We start from the raw sequence: 12,584 nt of genomic DNA on the forward strand, positions 1-12,584 counted from the left end.
GAATTAACATTTGGCTCTTGTGCATTTTGGGTACCCCAAGTCTGTCTTACAGGCCCTGGTCACTCTGAGGCCTTTCATAGGAAAGGACAGATCAAGCCAGACTGACCTTAGACAGAGTGCACATAAATCACTTAGAAGGAGGTCCTACTAAAATGCAGATTTGGATTTGTTATGTCTAAGGTAGGGCCTGAGATGCACTGCTGATCCCCAGACCACACTTTGAGTAACAAAGATACAGATGACACACTATCACTTCCAATTATACCTCTACTTTCAACAAGGATTCATCAGAAATATTTATCATCTTCTCCTTTTAGGGGTCATAAGTTTCTAACTCAGAACCTAACGCTTGCTGTCCAAGAACTCTGCAACTAAGGACTGGAACAAACCTCGTACTTGCTTCTTTTGTTTTGTTCCTTTGTACCTAGATGGAGGGCAGGGTGGGACAATAATGGGTCCCAAATGGGAATGGGGAAGGAGACGGGACAAATCTCTCTCACGTATCCTGTCTGTAGACAGAAGCTGAGAGAAAGAAAAGGGTGCTTAATCATAGGTCCTGGGGAAGCCCAAGGCAAAGCAGGGAAAACTGAATGAAAACAGGCCAGCTAAGTGGGAAGAGAAGGCAAGAGGGTGGTGAAGAGATGGTGGCAGGTGACTGCTTGGGAGCTGTGAGACCTCATCCTACCTGGTAGAGCCTGAACTGGTGGCTAGCATGATGGCATCATCACTCCTGTTACAGGTAAGGCTAAATTTGAGCCAGAGGCCACTCACAAGCCATATTCAGACTAGAGTTTGCTGAAATAAGGGACTGGCAATATGGAGCTTTTGAAGGTATCTTATTTCTAAAAGTGTTGATTTGCTGATTGGAAAACTGAGAGAATAAAATAAATGGGTTATATAAAACTGAATTAAAGTTTATTTATTTATTTTGAGGTGGGGGAACAGAGAGAGAGGAAGAGAGAGGATCTCAAGCAGGCTCCAAGCTGTCAGGATATAGCCTGATGCGGAACTCGATCTCACAAACCATGAGATCATGACCTGAGCTGAAATCAGGTGTCTGATGCTTAGCCAACTAAGCCACCCATTTGCTCCAAAACTTGATTAGCAGCAAGATTAAAACTCACCTATAATCACTATATGAAAGGTGTAATACAAAAATAAAGTGCAACATGTCAGAGGAAAATTAATTACCACTATGTTAATTATCAAAAAAAGCTTCGAGTCTTGAAAACTTGTCCCTGTGATTTTTCTCTTACAAGGAAAATCCTGTTATGATTCTAAATTCTGAATAAAGGCGTTTTTATATTCCTTTTTTTCTGCACGCTAAATGTCTTATTGAAATATAAAATTAGAAAATTTTCATCTTTCAGAAACTTTTACTTTTTTGTATCACACAAATAGTGCTTAAAGCTGCTCAAAAATTTAATTTTATAACCAACAACATAAGATAAAAGCTTTTAATCCCTCAAAGTACATCACAATAAATGGAAGAACTTTATTTCCTTCAAAGGGAAGTGTCTAAACAAAGGAAGAAAACTATGTATTAAGTGAGGCATAACATTGTTTGCTGCTACATAAAAACCAATAGGAACACAATGGCTTGGGGTCTAGCAAACAACAGAGCACACAGTTCTTCATCACTTAGTCTTGACTTTGATCTCAGCTAGATGTCTGACTTCGGTAAGCCACTTGATTGCTCTTAGCCTCATTTCTCCTCTGTAAAATGAGGGATTAGACTACTTGGTATTCAGTCCCAATGTCCCATTGATTTAGTAGAAGCCCACTTAAAATTTCTTGTTAAATTTTATTTATTTTGTGTGTGTGTGTGTGTGTGTGTGTGTGTGTGTATGAGAGAGAGAGAGAGAGAGAGAGAGAGAGAGAGAGAAAGAGAGAGAGAGAGAGAGGGGCAGAGAGAGAATCCCAAGCAGGGTTCATGCTATTAGCACAAGCCCAACACAGGGCTCAATCTCATGAACTGCAAGATCATGACCAGAGCTGAAATCAAGAATCAGACATTAAACTGAGCCACCCAGGTGCCCCTAGTTGAAACTTACTTTTGACTGTGAGAGCATCAAAAAGTATTTGCCATTTCCTGTAGCATTGAATGTCTTAGTAAGTGGGGACCCAGAGAGGTGAAACAATGTTATAGGGGCAGAGTTTGGTTGAACTCCAAGATGCATGATTTCTAGCTAGGGATCCTTTCTACAATATTATTCAACTTGAAATTCTTTCCACAGATGAACTTTCCTGCTATCAAAATGAAAAATGCACCAGAATAAACCACAGAAGACACTGGTTTAACATAATTTCCTCTGTAGAAAGGGTTAGTTTCTAGGTGACTTAATACAACTTATAAATGACTGTTCATGGTTGGAAGTATGAATATAAATTATGCTAGACAACCACATAAAAGCAGATCAAGTTCTTCTATATAGCCAAAATGGCTAGTTTCAAGATTACATGGCACTGATCTTCTTGGTCTATGAGTGACCTAAGGGCAGAGGCTACGTCTGGCCCATCTGTGAGGTTAGCAAGGCAGGCACTCTGCAGCTAGGAGATTCCCCCTACCAGTGCAGTGCCCTGGGGCAAAGGAGCCAATCTGCAACATTAGAGAGGGGAAGGGACTCTCAGGAGAACCAAGGAAGCTAAAGATTTTACAATGGAACCCAAACAAGAGTCTGTCTTCTGCACAGGCACATGAGTAGGGATGTCAGATGTCCTTATCAAAAGTTCTATGCAATTAGGGGATGTGGAAAGGAACTGTCATCACAGAGTCCAATGTGGTGCTCGAACTCAGGAATTGAGAGATCATGACCTGAGCTGAAGTCAGATGCTTAACCAAGTGAGCCACCCAGGTGTCCCCATATTGGAGATTATTACATATCAGAATGCTTTATACTTTCTATTGTCTGCAGAGTACATGGGTGTGCTCCTAAGAGGAAATGAAGGACTAGTGGTGAATAAAATTCATCAGTAATGTCTTCACTTCATTTTCTCTCACACATAAGTGTCTAGTATAGGGTCTAACACATAGTATGTGCTCATATCTCTTTAAGATCTTTGACACAGGTATTTACCTAACCTTTCTGGGGATCATGTAATACCTTTGAAGTTCAAGACAGAAGCTCTGACTGAAAGTCACAGCTTGGTGTCCTTATGGATTAAAGGGTTTTGCCAGGAACTCCAAAGGCCACTTAACCTTGCAAATGGAAGGTTTCCCAGGCTCCCCAGTGGAGCTTTGTTTTTCCCTCCAAAGATAAGGGAGTGTTCTGGGGACATAGGCCTGTATGCCAGCTGTTGCTTTTCTTGATCACAGTATCTCATATAAACCAAAAGTCTATGGATTCTTTTATTAACAGAAGGAAAAGGCAAAGTCAGATACTATAGAAGCTTCACAATTTGAAAGAACTAAGTTTTCTGGGCTGACATAGTCATCCTCTGAGTGCCAGGAGTTGCACAGGTCTACACCCTCTGGCTGAGTGACTACTCAGTACTGCTGGAGGTCTGAGTTACAGGATTTCTGGGAAGCTGTGGCAATATCCAAGCGCTCCACTGAACGTGATGGGGCTCCGGACATACTACTCAAAATGTGGCACCTTGCCATATTGAATATTTTAAGCTGAAGAAGTTTTGAGAAAATAGTAGAAGGAAGGTCACTCTAACCTTCCCCTTGCCTTTCTGCCCTGGAATAAGTCATAAAACCCTCGTATGAGAGATGTTCTCCTTATACTTGGAGGAAAGGAGCAACCTCATTCTGAAGACAAAAGGATGTCAAGAAAAATCCTGAAAGGCCTTGCTAAGTTTCCTCCAGTTTACTACACTTACCTCATACTCTGTAACCTACCATATTCCTCCACAACTGTCTACTTTTCATCAAACAACCCAGAATAAAATACTCTTAAGTCTTCATGTCCTTATGAAGGTTCCTGTGTCACAAACTTATTTGAAGTAAATTAGTATGCTTTTCTTTTATTAATCTTCCTTTGTTAGTTTAACTTTCAGACCCAGTGAGGGACCTTAGGAAACTTTCCTCTCCTACATGTGTTGTGCTCTCCCCAGTGGCCAATATACACCACACTGCAGTCCTGACCAGAGCTCCCTAACGTAACTTTCAGGTCAGGTCTCGGCATCTGTGGGCCTCAGGGCCCATGTGGAAGTCCATGTTTATCCTTAGTCTGCCTCTTTCCTTGCCAGGTAAGTGTGGCACCAGAAATATTGCCGATGCTGCAAGGGAGGTGAAGCAGGTGCCAGGGACTGCAGATAAATAAGTCTGCTCAACCCAAGATCATTGGAGAATCCTCATGTTTAGGTGATAACAGACAGGCTAGGAGAGAGGAGAAAAGGTCAGGGAAGAGGAGGAAGTTTAGAAGAATACCCCATTAAGGAAATGAAGGAGGAGAGAGTGTCAAGGGGAGGCTGATGCCAAACAGCATCAAATGCTGCCAAGAGGCCAAGAAGGATAACAAACGCACAAAGGCTGGGTTTGACAAAGTGAGAGGACATCAAGAGGAGTACAGAGGAGGGTTTTGGAATAAGCCATTTGAGGAAGACTTCCTGTGAAGGACTAATTTTGATTCAGCCTTGACAAATGTAAAGAATATGAATTAATAGAAGAGTAGAGAGAATCTTAGTCAAAAGTATAAGTTTTAGGAAAGAGAAGGAAGAATGGGCAAGATTGGCATTGTTAAATGAAAAAATTCAACTGAGAAAACTTGAAGATCTAACTGTCTTTTTTTTTTTTTTTAATTTTTTTTTTTTCAACGTTTATTTATTTTTGGGACAGAGAGAGACAGAGCATGAACGGGGGAGGGGCAGAGAGAGAGGGAGACACAGAATCAGAAACAGGCTCCAGGCTCCGAGCCATCAGCCCAGAGCCTGACGCGGGGGCTCGAACTCACCGACCGCGAGATCGTGACCTGGCTGAAGTCGGACGCTTAACCGACTGCGCCACCCAGGCGCCCCGATCTAACTGTCTTTAATTGTTTTTAAGTTTATTTATTTCGAAAGGGAGAGCAATAGAGAGCACAAGCAGGGGAGGGGCAGAGAGAAGGAGTGACAGAATCCCAAGCAAGTTCTGCGCCATCAGCCCAGGGCCCAATGCAAGGCTTGAACTCACAAACTGTGAGATCATGACCTGAGCTGAGATCAAGAGTCCAATGCTTGACCGACTGTGCCACCCAGGTGCCCCTCTAATTGGCTTTATGCAACAATTCATTAATTGGGCAACATCCCATCTAGTAAGCAGAAAGGCACTCCAAGGAGCTGTACAAAATGGCAGGCTTTCATAGGCAGAAGGAGTAAGGGATAAGGAAAGCAGATTACCTCACCTTCCTTTGGGGGATGGAAAGGGTCTATATGGCAGATTATGTCATTCGTGCTGACTAGAAAATTCCAGACTGACTGGCTAAGACTACATTCCTGGGGTGCCTGGGTGGTTCAGTCGGTTAAGTGTACAACTTCAGCTCAGGTCATGATCTCACAGTTCGTGAGTTTGATCCCCTGCATCAGGCTCTCTGCTGTTAGTGCACAGCCTTCTTGGGATTCCCTCTCTCACCCTCTGTCTCCACCCCTCCCTTGTGCCCTCTCTCTGACTAAAAATAAATATGTAAACTTAAAAAAAGTTATTAGAAAACAAGACTACATTCCTGGAGAAGATTGAAACTGCAATTAGGTTAGGTATTAAGCTTTGGTTTGGTGATGTGGGCTTAGCACAAGTGACTCCATTTTAGGACCTGCTGTTTCTTTTTTTTTTTTTTTTTTAATTTTTTGTTTTTTCAATGTTTATTTATTTTTGGGACAGAGAGAGACAGAGCATGAACGGGGGAGGGGCAGAGAGAGAGGGAGACACAGAATCGGAAACAGGCTCCAGGCTCTGAGCCATCAGCCCAGAGCCCGACGTGGGGCTCGAACTCACGGACTGCGAGATCGTGACCTGGCTGAAGTCGGACGCTTAACCGACTGCGCCACCCAGGCGCCCCAAGACCTGCTGTTTCTTTTTAACAGCACATAAGTACAAGATTTTACTGTAGAGGAAGGTGCTTGGAACATCAGGAAAAACAATGGAGCTGGTAAGATTGAGAAGGGAGGTGGCAGCTATTGGAATATCTTCAAGGTTCTCATAAAGAGTTGCTTTAGTGTATGGTTATTTTGAAGTCACTATAGGACCATATTGAGTTTCTAACTCCAGAGATAACATAACTACTACCATAGCAAAATTGAGGCATGTAGGCATGATAATCAAACCAGGCATACCAAAAAGAGAATGTATTCTGTTACTTTTTTTTTTTTAATGTTTATTTATTTTTGAGACAGAGAGAGACAAAGCATGAATGGGGGAGGGGCAGAGAGAGAGGGAGACAGAATCGGAAGCAGGCTCCAGGCTCTGAGCCATCAGCCCAGAGCCCGACGCGGGGCTCGAACTCACGTACTGCGAGATCGTGACCCGGGCCGAAGTCGGACACTCAACTGACTGAGCCACCCAGGCGCCCCTGTATTCTGTTACTTAATCAGTGTGGTATAATTCTGAAGTAGCAGCCATGTAGTATATAAGGAAAAATTATAAGAGACTGAAACGGACCAACAAAATTACTGATGTCTTCAGTGGAAAATAGGTCTTATCTAGCACATACTTCCAGTTATCTGATTCTATAGGATCTCTGAGCCTTTTGTTGGCTATGAGTTATATATAACACTATAAATTATAGATAGCTGATACTGGTACAATGACTCCTATCTACAGACATGCAAGTGAATTTTGCTTGGCCGAGATTCAGTTGATTTCCCTCCCCCACTGTGGAAGAAGTCAGTTTTGCATTTATTAAACAGACTCTTCAGTATTCCCGATGGCTTTTATACGAGCCTACTCCTTGGGTTCTCTCTGAATCCGTTGCCAAATATCACGAACACAATCTGTTATAAGACGAAGCAGAGTTTATTGCTTACCATGGTAAGGAAGAAAAACACTTCACAAAGCTTTGGCAGAATTTTGGAGGGAGAAGGCAAAGACAGAATTTACAGAGAATTGGAAGTTTGATGTAGGGTGAGTCTTTCAAAATAAGGACTTAATTATGATTAGGTAAGGATCATGATACAATAGTTTAGGTTTGGTAGAAACAACCAAGAAATGGATTTGAGGAAAGGGATTCAAAGAATCCTAAGGGGCAAACTATTGATGTTTTCCATTAGAGTGTTGATGCTTCCTCCAGGAAGTTCCCATAATAAACAATGAAACCATTTGTCTGGGCAGGAGACTCCAGGAAAAATTAAGTGATGCTAACTGAAGACAGGAGAATAACAAACTCATGCCAATGCAGGCAGAAATAGCACCAGGTCATATTAAAGTTAGGTATGGTTCCCTTTCTCAGTGTCTGGCTGAGTGTTAGGGTTGCCAGGTAGCTGGTTTAGGTTTCATAGTTGTAACATCTTATTGGTTCCCTCATTAATAAGTGAATTAAATAACGTCTTTGGTATGTGTTCATTTTATATCTATGTGAGAGTCATGATTTTTAAAATATTACCTCCAAATAGGCAAAAGAATCCAAGTGATTTGAAATATGAAGAGTTAAATAGAATTGGGTAGTTCCTGATACACATATGTAATATCCTGATTAGAAAATGAATAGGTAAATCTGTCATGAGTAGATAAATCTGTTCATTGTGAACAGGTAAATGGTGCTTGGTAAAAATAAGTCTCTTACTACAAGATTTCAGTTTTATTTTTAATAGCATTTGTCAGCAAAGGAAATTGCTTTAGTTTTGCTACCAGGCTGGCTTAAGTAAAGGGAACTTGTTTTTATGAAACAGGCTGGGTGTGGGTAAGGGGTGGTGAGCCAAGGGTTTCTAGTTTTGTGGGACTGAACCCTGACATATCAAAGGTGGTATTTCCAGAGTCTGGCCATGTCAGTCCTTCCCTATTGCAAGAAATATTTCAGCTGTGTCTGAACCTGCACCTCAGTGGGTTTGCTCCACCATGTCAATTCATCCTCAGACAATGTCTCTGCTCAGGATCCCAGTGGCACTTGTCTAGGGAAGGTTTTTGAAGAAGTTTCTCAGGATATTTGGACATAATCTTCACCTGGGTGGACTGGCTTCCAGTAGCCAAAGCACTCAGTTTTCTGGCCCAATAAGTGATTATTGAATCTAAATGTATCTGGCTTCTGGAATCAGAAAGTGTTTATCTCTCATTGCCCCAGGAAAGGGATTACAGGGACAGGGAAGAGCTTGGGAGGGATTCAGTTTCTGAATCAAGAAGCCAGATAAAGTCAGATTTAACACACTAGAAACACTTAAGAGAGTAGCACTGACAACTAAGAACAAGAAACAAAGGCCAGACCAGGCTAGCCTGGCCAACTGAAGACCACATCCCAGTTCCTATAATGATGTTGATGTCTGATCCTTTCTTTTTTCTTTTTAAATTTTCTTTGGGAAAAGAAAGGTTCTTAGAAAAATGTAACAAACACCTGCTATCACCTAGAACAAAAAACTGAAGTGTATAAATATGGTAATATCATATACAATGATTTATTCCTAAAGACTTTATTCTTAATTGCTACACCCAACATGGGGCTTGAATTCACAACCCTGAGACCAAGAGCCACATGCTCTACCAACTGAGCCAGCCAGGTGCTCCTCATATACAATGATTTTTTAAAATGCAGTTTTTTCTTCCTTTTTCTTGACTCCTCCCTTATTTACCTTCCCTTTCCTTCCTCTGCCCACATTAAACCCCCTACACCATATTAATAAGCTAGTCTTTTAAAATATTTTATTACTTGTATAATCCTACAAAAATCTACTTAGTTATATCTACACATACATATACATACATATTTTTAAAAATGGGATCTACTTCTCAGGAAAAATTGTGAAAAAATTTTAAATGGACTAACAAAATGATTACTCATGCCTGTTTAGTGCATCCTTCCCAGTTACCGCCCCCATCATTGTCTTTGAGCTAGTTTATAACTCTGTAAATTGTAGAAAACAGAGAATAATGCAGCTGTTTTTGTCCAGAGAAATGGAAATGAATTCTGTCTTGTGGATGCAATAGATTATTGCCCTGTTGATAGACCAGTTTTGTATCTAATTGTAAAATTTATTTCAACATCATTTATTCTTCTTTGAACCTATTATAATACATTCCTGGTTCCCTTATAAATTAATGAGTCAAATAAAAATTTTGATACATGTTTATATTTGTATTGGTCATGATTTTACCTTTTCAAAAAGTGCATACTTTTAACTATTTTGGAGGTTATCCACCAGCATGTCCAATGGATTTACATGAAAGGGCCAGGTAAAGTACACTGCTGGAGAAGTGTACCTCATGGCTGGCTTAAGTCCAGATACTTATTTTTTGACACATAGAAGTGAATGCTAAGTGGCCCTAGAACTTTAATTTGCCTGACTCTCTGTTTCTCTAGTTTCTTTCTTTTATTTTTAATGTTTATTTATTTACTTATTTTGAGAGAGAAAAATTGCTCATGTGCTGGAGAGAGAGAGAGAGAGACTGTGCACAAACTGGGAAGGGGCAGAGAAAGAGGGAGAGAGAGGACCCCAGCAGGCTAAATGCTGTCAATGCAGAGCCCAATGCCAGGCTTGATCCCACAAACCGTGAGATCATAATCTGAGCAGAAATCAAGAGTCAGATACTCAACTGACTGAGCCACCCAAGTGCCCCTGTTTTTCTAGTTTCTTATCTCCTCTACTAATTTTGTGCTGTATTTATTTATAATTTTTTAAAGTAATTTTTTAAATGTTTATTTATTTTTGAGAGAGAGACAGAGCATGAGTGGGGAAGGGGCAGAGAGAGAGGAAGACACAGAATCCAAAGCAGGCTCCAGGCTTTGAGCTGTCAGCACACAGCCTGATGTGGGCTCAAACCCATGAACCAGGAGGTCATGACCTGAGCCCAAGTCGGTCACTCAACCGACTGAGCCACCCTGGTGTCCCTGTGCTTTATTTTTTGTTTCTGTATATTTTATGGCTGATAAGTTATTCTTCAAACTTGACAGCCATGATTGGGAATGTGGTTTTAAAGTCTGACCATTTGGTGAAATATGCAGATGGATGATACAGATCTATTTCTGTTGGATAAGAGAAAACAGAGATCTGGTTGGTTGGTCTTGTTTGTCTGTCTGCTTTAAGATCACTCACAGCTGAAGGGGTATTAGCTTCACACCAGGAGAGGTAACAACTTTTGATATCTAAAGTAGTGAGTTTTTGTGTTTCTATGTTTACTCTTCAGTTGTGTCTGAAATTGTAGATTTAGAGCTAGAAATCTAGGTCTCTGTGTACCCATTTGTATGTAATTTAGAAAGCCCTTTATTTCTTGTAGAAGTGTGAAATGCCTTCCTATCTCTGGAAGATATTAATAAATTAGTTTAGGAAGTCTTCTAAATTAAAAGAGCTCTTTTCTGGTTGGCTTATAGAGACAGCTAAGCACTCATATAAATCAACTATTCCTAAAATTCCCTTAAATAAGGAAATCAAACACCTATTTAAGTGTGCTGACTAAAAAAATTCTAACAGAAACCAACTCAGAAACATCTTAAGAATCCAAGTTCACATAAGGACACCTGGGTGGCTCAGTTGGTTGAGCATGTGACTCTTGATTTCAGCTCAAGTCATGATCCCAGGGTTGTGGGATCAAGCCCCATGTCAGGCTCTACACTGAGCATGGAGCCTGCTCGATTTTCTCTCTTTCTCCCTGCTGCTCATGTTCATGGGCTCTCTCTCTCTCTCAAATAAAAAATAATAAATAAATTTTAAAAAATCCAAGTTCACATAATTAAGGTAAACCTTTGGCGAATGAGGGTACAGATGAGGCAAAACTTTTCCTCTACCCTCTTAAGGTCTCTGGCTGGCTTGAGAATTAAGTTGACATAGATTAAGAAAGGAAAAACATACAAATTTTATTTTTACATTTACATGAGAAACTTTACAGGAAAATGAAGACCCAAAAAAGTGGTTAGGCCTAAGTGTTTATATACCAGGTTGAACAAAAAGCAATAATTATGAACAAGTAACTAAAATAAATATACGGGGAAGCTCAAGGAAGGTAGGATTATTTTAACAAAATTTGTTTGTACAGATTTCTTGTGACCTCGATTTCCTATCTGTGGCAATAGGATGTTCTTTTCCTCCAGGTACAGAGAGGACATCTTTCACATGGAGTTTTATCTCCTGCTTGCAGGAAGAAAAGGGGAAGTCAGAGTGCCCTTCTTATACCTACTTTTTTTCAAGTGCCTTTAGCTCAAAATAATCAGTAGGCCAAATCAGCATATTTTGAGGTGGCATCTTCTGAATCCCTTCAAGACTCATTTAACAATTTTGGTTTTAAGAAATAGCTATTGCTTTTCTCTGATTTATCCGTGTTAAGTAAAATACAAACATACATTTTGTTCTACTTGGATTTGTTTATCCTAAACATATGGAGGTTTACTGACCAAATAAGCTAACATTACTTCTATATCCCATTAATAAAGAAAAAATCAGCCCTTGCCGTCCAAGAACTGTCCTGGTGCTATCAGCTGCTGGGCCTCAGTGTTGCTATGAGCTAGCCTGGCGGTCACAGATAGATCTTGACGGTCTTCTGCTGAACATGAGCTATTTCATAGAACATACTCTATGACCATGATAGATTAAGACAAAAACAAGCCCATTCCAAGAGTCATATCCAAACACAGACAAAACAAGAACATTGTCCGAGCCATAAAATACCAAATATCTCCCTATACCAGCTAGGTATAGGACTGATGCTGCTTTACCAATTATAGTTCTAGGCTTGCTTTAGTTTGCCCTCCCTATGAATAAGATTTATTGAGATACTCATAGAATTGTCCCCACTTTCTGACAATACCCAACCTAGAGTAAACCCTTTTCCCAAATCACCCAACCAAATCTCAAGTTCTGTCAGTCCTTTCTAACACCCTTATACTGAGCCACCCCACGGTTGCCCATCATATATGCTCCCTCCTGCTTCAATGAGTTATAAACCAAACTTGTTCTACTCTAGGAGTGTTCCTGGTTATCTTTGACTAGTGGGCATTAACGATGTTTAAGATTATGAAATAGAAAATTGTGTTCAACTAAATCGAATCATTAAAATGACAAATGTTTTAATAGTAATTATATTTTTCAGTATGCATGATTTGTAGTAACCTGAAGTTAATTCCCAAGTTTGTTTTTTTTTTTTTTTAAATTTTTTTTTTTTCAACGTTTATTTATTTTTGGGACAGAGAGAGACAGAGCATGAACGGGGGAGGGGCAGAGAGAGAGGGAGACACAGAATCAGAAACAGGCTCCAGGCTCTGAGCCATCAGCCCAGAGCCTGACGCGGGGCTCGAACTCACGGACCGCGAGATCGTGACCTGGCTGAAGTCGGACGCTTAACCGACTGCGCCACCCAGGCGCCCCAATTCCCAAGTTTTTAAACTTAAAACGTGGAACTGATATTAAGTAAATTGATGGATAATCATCAAATACCTAGATAACTTCTAAGTAATGTAGAATATTGCATCACTGATTATTACTAAGCATGGTTTAAGGTGTACATGGTTTTGCTTTTTTGTGTGTATTACAGT

Source organism: Lynx rufus, unplaced genomic scaffold, assembly GCF_022079265.1.
Source record: "Lynx rufus isolate CCGP_SWC_20201006 ecotype Redwood Valley unplaced genomic scaffold, mLynRuf1.p SCAF_9, whole genome shotgun sequence".
Classification (NCBI taxonomy): Eukaryota; Metazoa; Chordata; class Mammalia; order Carnivora; family Felidae; genus Lynx; species Lynx rufus.